We start from the raw sequence: 8,657 nt of genomic DNA on the forward strand, positions 1-8,657 counted from the left end.
ACACCGCACTACCACGTCAGGCCAAATGGGATGTGTCAGGAATGCCTAAGCATAGCAACAGGCATCAAAATGCTACCAAAGGCCTGGTTAAAGGAAAAGCTGCTATATGCAAAAATACCAACCAAAATATTCACATTCTCAGAATGTGAGGAGACACACATAATGTTGTTATTCATGAAATTTCCCTTTAATATGTTGTAGCACAAATCCTTAATAGGATTGTGTTAGGACAGCATGTTAACAGCCACCAGCAGTTTAAGTAAAATGTGTTTATGTAAAACTAGTTTCGCCATCACCTTGTACTACATTGCTGGAAAGCGAAGTGAAGTAGGTTACCAGGGTCTTGGGACAGGTGGGTTTTTATGTGGACCTGGTCCATATGCTTGAGGGCTCACAAGCAGGGAGATTCGACCTTATTAGAATGTCCAAACCGTTTTACGAACATTGGCCGCATGGATTGCGCAGATGCCTGGAAGCTCCTGTGGGCTGGACTCCTCACCCCGCCACTGCCTCACCGGACTCAAGAGCAGGGGCAATTGGGCAGAGCGCTTCATCACGCTCCCAGAACCTGCCAGGACCTAGCGCTGCTCCCCCACTCCATCACGGGAATGGAATGGGATCCAGAGGGTGCTGGCCATGTGTGCAGGAGGTCTGATTGCCTGAGACCTTTAATTTACCGCTCCTCAGCCTCTGACCATGCCGTAGGACCCTGCGCGGTCCGCCCAGCCCCCTCCGCACAGGTGTGCTCTCATCCAGCCTCCGCTAGCATTATTCACTGCCTGTAACCTGGACCTCAGTATTATTATGATTTAGAATGCCAGCGTGGTAATTACTGCTAAGCAGTGCTGGGTTTCATCTCAGTGAGGATGTATGAGGGCAGATTAGAGTCGCACATCACAGATCAGCGGCGCAGTGAGCTTGCCAGACTTCATCAAGCATTACCTGAGGTCTGCCGACATGACCTACATACTCTCATAGAGCTAGGGCACCCAGCAAAATCTATTAGCCAGCGCTACAGACTCAATCTATTTGGGAAGTCGGCTATTTTGGGAGGAACTGATTGCACTTCTAAACCAATCCTGTAGTTTGTAAAATAAAATCAGAGATGAGAACAAAGTTGTGAGAATTGCTTTGAAAAATTATTTGCTTTTGTTTATGCCAGTAAAGTATGAAAAACAGAACGGTTGAAGTCCAGATTTCTATCACGTGAATATGTAATTCAGCCTAGTTTTCACTTAGGTGGAACGTAAACAAAGACTTGCAAGTTTTCCAGCAATTGTGTGAAACTGTTACTGGCAAAGCCAGACCCACCTAATAATTGTAATTCCTGCCAACATTATCATTAACGTTAACAATAACATTAACGTTAACCGTAACCATTCATGTAACATCGGCAGGGCGTGGAACAGGACGCACAGACTGCCTCGACTTAGTGAGACGTTTAATGACATAGAACATTGATGACACTTGCGGCACTCACACATAATGATGAACAGTGTAGACAGGAACAACGACATATCATGCTAACTATGGCTACACACACACAATAACACTAACGGTAACGGTAACGGTAACAATGACCAATGAAGAGTCACACACAGGCGGGGGTTTAAATAGACAGACAAACACTTAACATCAAGCCTACAAACAATGCTGAAATCCCCTGCACGCGGCAGGCCGTACCACGTGACTCGGGGAGGGGATAGCGTTCCATGACAGAATCCCCTCCCGAGGGGCGCAGCTCCTGAAGCGTCCAAATCCAGGACAGCGAATCCCAGGCTGCCGTACACACACACAGACACAGTACAGCCATACCCGGCACCCACCCAGCACAGGGTCGGCCGGGTGCCGCTAACGAGGGAGACCTCGCAGCAGGAGGGAGAAAGGCAGCTTCCCTGCCTTTTCCCTACGCTCCACATGACGTGTGAGGGGGAAGCATTCCCTGACGATGACCCCTCCCCAGGGATGCGGCTCCCAACGCCTCCCATTCTGGGACAGTGAACCCCAGGCCGCCGTGCATACACATAGACACCGCACGGCACTGCCCGGTGCCCACCAAACACACAGTGGGCTAGCAGCTGCTTACCGGGGAGACCTCCTCGCATGAGGAAGAAAGGCAGAGTGGCTGCCTCTCTCGGGTCCATCCAGTATGCTCCCCATGACGTGGTGCTCCTAAAAACACACACACAGAGCGAATACACATAAACAATAACACTAATCCACACAAACATAACGCGCTGTGCTGCAGCGCCTGCTAATCCCGCAGGTGCTGTAGACGTGTCCTCGGCCTTGACGGACACACGGGGGTGCACGTCCGCCCCGGTTCCGGCTGTGCTCCTCTCCCGAACGGTCCTCCTTTTTCCAGCTGCTCTAGGAGCGCCCCAGAGGCGGTTTGCCTCCGAGGCTTTGGGCGGACCCCTCCAGTCTTGCTGGCGAGTCCACGGAAGGGGAGAAACTTGGCCTTCAGCACTGCCTGCCGGAGATTCCGCTGGCTCCACAAAACCGCCCTCTTTAAGGTCCTTGTGGAGCACATCGGTACTCCTCGGCCCAGACCCGGTAGCCTCAGCCCCCCCCAAGAAATTCCTGGGGGTGTTCCCTTCCACTGCCGGTCGCGGTCCTCTCCCCAATAACCAGGGGTCCAGGCGGCAGTGCGGGAGGTGCGATTAACCCTAAACTGGAATGTCATTATTTATGCCATCACTGCCGGGTCATCATTTTGAAAGGATACTTTCACTGTCCTATAGGCACAACTAAAGCAAAAGGACTTGACCTTTCCATCAGTCAAGCGTTCAATTACAGACATGACTCCATTCAGCTCATCATTGCCATTCCAGCCATGTTCACTCTAATGCGAAATGGCTTGCTTTTTTCATTCCAAATCTCTGTTCAAGTTGAATCTGAGTCAGCACAAACAAACGCAATTCTCCAGGGCTGTTAGCTTCAGGTTCACAGCGCCTTTGTCATCTGAGAACAAGAAGTGCCATACCTGAAGGTCATTTTGGCTCAGATGTGAAAAGGGTGATTGAAAACGGGGTCCATTTACTACTAAGTTGAACAACATAAATGCTAATTTTGGTTTTGTTATCATAAAGTGAAATTCACAAAACAAAGTGAGTAATGATCTCTGATGACCTGAAATCAAGTTTAAGTATTTATTAGATGATTAGAATTACTTGTTTTCATCAAATCAAATGTTAAATAATCACAACATCACACGGTTCCTCCAAACAACTAAACATTAAATGTCACGATACGGCCCCTCCCACCGAACGTCTCCTTGCTTGTGTGTGTGTGGCGTGTGTGTGTGTTTGTTCGTCAATGTGGCCACACCCTCCCTGTGTCTCACACCCGCTCCTCATTGTGTCGTTATCATATATGTATAAAAGTCTGTCGTTTACGCGTTTGTGTTGTTGGTGTTTAATCCCATCTCTGTTATGACGTGTATGGTGTATGTGCAATAAAACGTGTGTTTATGTTCAACGCGACTCGTCCCCGCATCCTTCTATAACTCCTCGCGTTACATTAAAAATGAACCAACTCTATGTAAAGCACATAAAAAGTGCTGTACAATTATGCTATACAATTATATATTTTGTAATATATTACAATGTATTAGTGACATATTACAACATATGTATTCATTCTAGACATTTATTTATAGAAATAGTTTGTGCTAGAATGTCAAACACCATGAATAAAGGAGGCTGAAAACAATCATGTGCTACTGGCAGTCAGATACTCTATTCTCCGCACAGCAAGCGTATCTCAGCCAGGCAAGAACCGAGAATCGTCACGGAATCTGCCCAGCCTTGATTCCGTGCTCTGTGGACAGTGTTTATTTCCACTCACGGCTGAAAATTTCAGTGCTTGCAGCAGAGCAGGCAAAGGTGATGTGCTGAGTCAGCAAATGCTGGTCAAATACGGGGTATCATGGGAGAGGGATTAACCAGTTTTTTAGTGGGAGGCGATTTAAAGGGTCCTTATTTCAAATGTCCTTGCTGGAGTTGGTGTACACCTGGGAGTCAGGCGGGGAAGCCCGGTCCATGTCCATAAAAAATGGGATTTCCTTCCCTGGCTTCAGAAAAATCAACTCCATCCATACCGCGGGGAGATGCAATTGCGGGGTTTTGCTTATTTCAACAAAATATTGGCAAAATCGGCAAAAAGCACATTTACTGAATTTATAAGCAAGACGTTGTGGTTTTTGGACAAGGAACACCTTTCCGGTGGTTTAGGTATGTTAATATGTTAAAGTTGCTGATGGATTCTGATTGTACTTATTTCTTGAGGAACAAACTTGATCAAGCTTGTTCGGTAAGGGGCTATGAAGCATTGAGTCTTTTTTCCACACTCATACTTTCTGCTTATCTGCTTATAGTTAGACTAATATCCCCAGTATTTAAACAGTATTTAAACACACAACTAAATATGGAATTTTACTGAAATATTCATAGGCACTTTTTGTCATTGACAAAACTGGAAATAGAAACGATGAAAATGGATATTACATTTTTTTGTGTGCGTGTGTTTCAATGTACAATATATAGAGAAAGTTAATCACATAAGCCTGGTGAACTATATGAAGTTTTCTGTTTGCAGATAACTGTTAAGATAAATGTCAGGGCATGTTTATTCAGTGTCTTGAGTAGGTCTACCAAACTGGGACGGAAGACGAGAAGAAAAGGCAAGGATGCATACAGGGAAGCAGAGCTTACAGCGCGGCCTTATTCAATTCTCACCCCGGAAGCGCTTTCAAAACATTTCAATATCAATGACACTCACCTAGTATTGAGATTTCCAATTAAAGAGAGATGTAAGCTCACTTCAAGTCCAGTTACCCACTATTTATGAAATAGGATATTGACAAAGATATTTTTTTTAATAAATCAAGTGCTTTTCTATACAGCAAACTGATAATTGAATCTACTTTGTGAGACTGATATGACACACTTCTACTCGCTGATACTGGGATACTTCTCCAACTCCATACAGAAACTCCTCTAGCTTTTATTGCCAGGTCAGGATTGATGCCACCCTGCAGCTGACAGCAGTGGAATTGCTCCCTTTAATATATTACAGCTAAACGGGTGAGCTGACATCCCTCTGCTCTTGCAGAGCGTCTCCGAGCACCTGGAAGAATGACCATTATGCTTGGCAGTCTTGCAGAATCCTTGTACACCCAAACTCACCGTGTCCCTGAGACTCTGGGGCAGAAATGCTTAAAGAGCTTGGCCATTCTGTTCAGAATTCAGCCCTGTATTTATCAGAATTCCTCTATGTTTATCACAGTTCTGCTCCCTGTATATTCTCCTCTGTCCTCATTCATACAAAAATACAAAAACTGGCTCTCTTACTTGGCCTGCCATAGTTCGACCCTGTGTGCATGTATGAAAATTTAATCCTACAAGAGAATAAATCACAAATATAAGCTTTCACATCTTTTCACATCAGAATGCAGCCATTGACCTGTAGAGGATTTAGTGTCTGTGAAATCTGGACTGCAAGATACATGTGATGCGTACCAGGGAAAAACATACTACCCACAACGCCCGCCGTCTGATCAAGAGAAAAGGAAAGGAAGTGTAACCATGGTGATCGGCTGAGGAGCAGCAAAGGCTTCCTGCCATCCTGTGATTTAACCTGCTCAGATGATCTCTGACCCCATACTGTGCGGGCTGGCACTGGGCAGATAGATAGTAAAGACACAGGCGTCAAGGAGACCAAGGCTCCAGAACAATTGGACATGACAGCTCATTCATCATTGCCAAGGTATCCGTTCCAGTGAATAGATCACATTTTCCTTCCTGCAATATGCCGTGCATTATTAATTTTTTTTTTTTAAAGAGGAAGTAGCCCACACCTTTTCACTCTTCAGGTTTTTGCACACATTTAACTTTTCTGTGTTTTGTGATTGCATGTGTTGACAGACAAACTTCGCAAGGTGTCTTCGCTATTTTTAATCCTGACTATCCTTTACTTCAGTGTCAGCAAGAGCAGGAAGTGCAGATCACACCCTGCAGTCATGGACAGCTCACTTTTGATTATTTCATTGCCAGTTGCTTTGATCGAATCTCTCACACCGGACAGACTGTTTGTACCCAGACCCACTTCATGAAAAACATCCCCCCTACGCATGATACTCTAGTTGCTGTTAGTTATAAACTTGAGCAATCTCAGATATCACAACATTAAAAGGTGTCATTTACTGATCCTATCAGACATAATTTAGGTATTTTATACTGTAATGTTTGAAATGACGTAAATTGGATCTTTGGAGCTGTAATATTTAAGATAATAAGGGTCGCAGATAAAATGTTGGTCAATAGCAGTCAATATTTCTCACCAGAGTGAACACTGAAATCTGTTATTACAGCAATCCATAATTACTATTATCATCCTTATTTTCTTCACAATAACACCAGTCCCCCCACCCCACCCTGAGACATAGGAAGATCTTGGTGAATCTTATAGATTAGCCAGCCTCACCCAGTGACAGTCTGAAGAAAAGATCAAAGAGGATGCTACCTATTAGTCCCCTCACAGCTGACACAGGATCAGTGGTGATAGGGATAGAAAGGGTAAGATGGCTTGTGTAACCTTCACCTGGAATTGTAAGCCAATCAAAACAGGACCACCCTAGAACTTCAGCTTGTGAAAGTAAACTAGATCAGCACTAGAATGGTTGTGCAAATTTACACCAGCCACTAAAACAGGCACTGCTGTCTGTGACATGATTTTCCACATCATACTAATGGGCTGGGAGAAAAAAAGCTATTCTACTGAAGCAATGTTATTGCACGCTGGCATACACAGCCCAGTGGCAGGCACTGTGATCTCTGGAAATGTTTGCAGGCCTGTGATTGGGTCGCCATGCTCATTAGCGGCGCTTTGGACTGTTAGTCTGGCTGCTGTCTGATGTGCAGCACACATGCCCCACTGACTCTCCACTGAAAAGCTTCAGTGTCCAGCCCATTAAAACATGGCCCTGACATGCCAGCAATTAACTCTCATTGGACGGCAAGCGAGCAGCTCTTTGTAGTATGGGCAATCCTGCCTCGCTGCTGCCATCAAGGTGGAGCACGCTGAACAGATGTCTCCACAAGTCGTTAAAATACGCAAATGAACTAAACGACATACAATTAGCAAGTGTGTGTGGAATAAAAAAATGTTGTTCTCCCATTAGAGATCGGCTTTAGGTTCAGTAGCCCTTACTCTCCATGTGAATTAATTAACTTTGCCAACACAGAGTTCCAGTTTTAACTCCTGAATTCTCTCACACACACACACAGAGATATAAATATATTCAAGATTGTAGTGACGTGCACAATATTTCAGAGAAACAGGACGTTTCGTACGGAGGTCCTTTATCAGCTGTGCAAGCAAAGTGCTTCAAAAGCACTTTGAAGCACTTTTCTTGCACAGCTGATGAGGACCTCTGTCTGAAACATCCCATCTTTATGAAACCTTCTGTACTTCACCACAACACAACATCTCTTACTGCAGTACACCGCAGTTACTCACCTAGACTTTTTCACACACACATATATATATATATAGAGAGAGAGAGAGAGAGAGAGAGTGTGTGTGTGTGTGGGGGGGGTCATTACTGAAACCATTATCCAGGTACTGACTATATTGATGACTCTCTCAGTGCTATTTCACACAATTTTTACAAATAACACTTCACCAGTACAAAGATTTAGTGGATCTTACCATCGTCATAATGTACATTATAGAATTTCCCTCTCAAGGAAGGCATTTCAAACGCAATGCTCACCAGCACCTGACAGGTCCTGTCAGAAGCAATTGTTAAATGCATGGCACAGAAAGAACTGAATAATTCATTTAAACATCTGACCTCGTTTCTGTACACGCATACCAGTGTCCGGCTAGAGTCCAGCCTCTTTTCTTGATCCAGAATTAGAAAAGGAGGCAGACAGAGTGAAGGAGGACAGAAAATAAGGGAGAGGGAGTAACATCATGGCTCTCAGTTTCAGACTTATTTTAACCTGCTTTTGATGGCCTTGATCTGCCACCAATCGGCTGCTGCCGTCGCCAGTCGTGCAAAAGCCTGCTGGCGGAGGAAGGACAGTAGGGCAACAGTGGGTCACGGATCAGCAATGACCCCGGGTCACACGCCGGGAGCCCAGTGACCACAGTGCCACCTGTCTGTGGGAGTGAGGTGGGGAACGTTGCTTGGTTCCTAACGGCTCAGCTCAAGCATAGACCCTTCTGCCATTCTCTGCACCTTGCGTCTCACCAGAGTTGGGGGATGCAGGCATCTATTAGCGGTGCACAGCACATTGTCTTCGCTCAGCACAGACTGGCTGAGCGTAACTGCCTGGCAAGCAGTGGTGAGCTTAACCGCCTGGCAGGCAGTGGTGAGTTTAACCACCTGGCAGGCAGTGGATAATGCTGAACAAGCAGCCAATGCTGGAGGAGGCAGAGCTCAGAGCACCTGCCTTAACCCCGCTGTCACACCCAACAGTGAGGGGAGCGGGTTTTTTTTCCAGCGCTAATGAGACTCTCTGTCTAGCATTATCCTTTACAGAACGGGTGTCGGCGCTAATTATCCAGAAAAATGGCAACCTACTGATTAAAGCCTACTGATGTATTTTCTGACCTACAAGTGGGCGTATCCCACCGTACAACGAATG

Source organism: Electrophorus electricus, chromosome 14 (genome assembly GCF_013358815.1).
Source record: "Electrophorus electricus isolate fEleEle1 chromosome 14, fEleEle1.pri, whole genome shotgun sequence".
In the NCBI taxonomy this organism is placed as follows: domain Eukaryota; kingdom Metazoa; phylum Chordata; class Actinopteri; order Gymnotiformes; family Gymnotidae; genus Electrophorus; species Electrophorus electricus.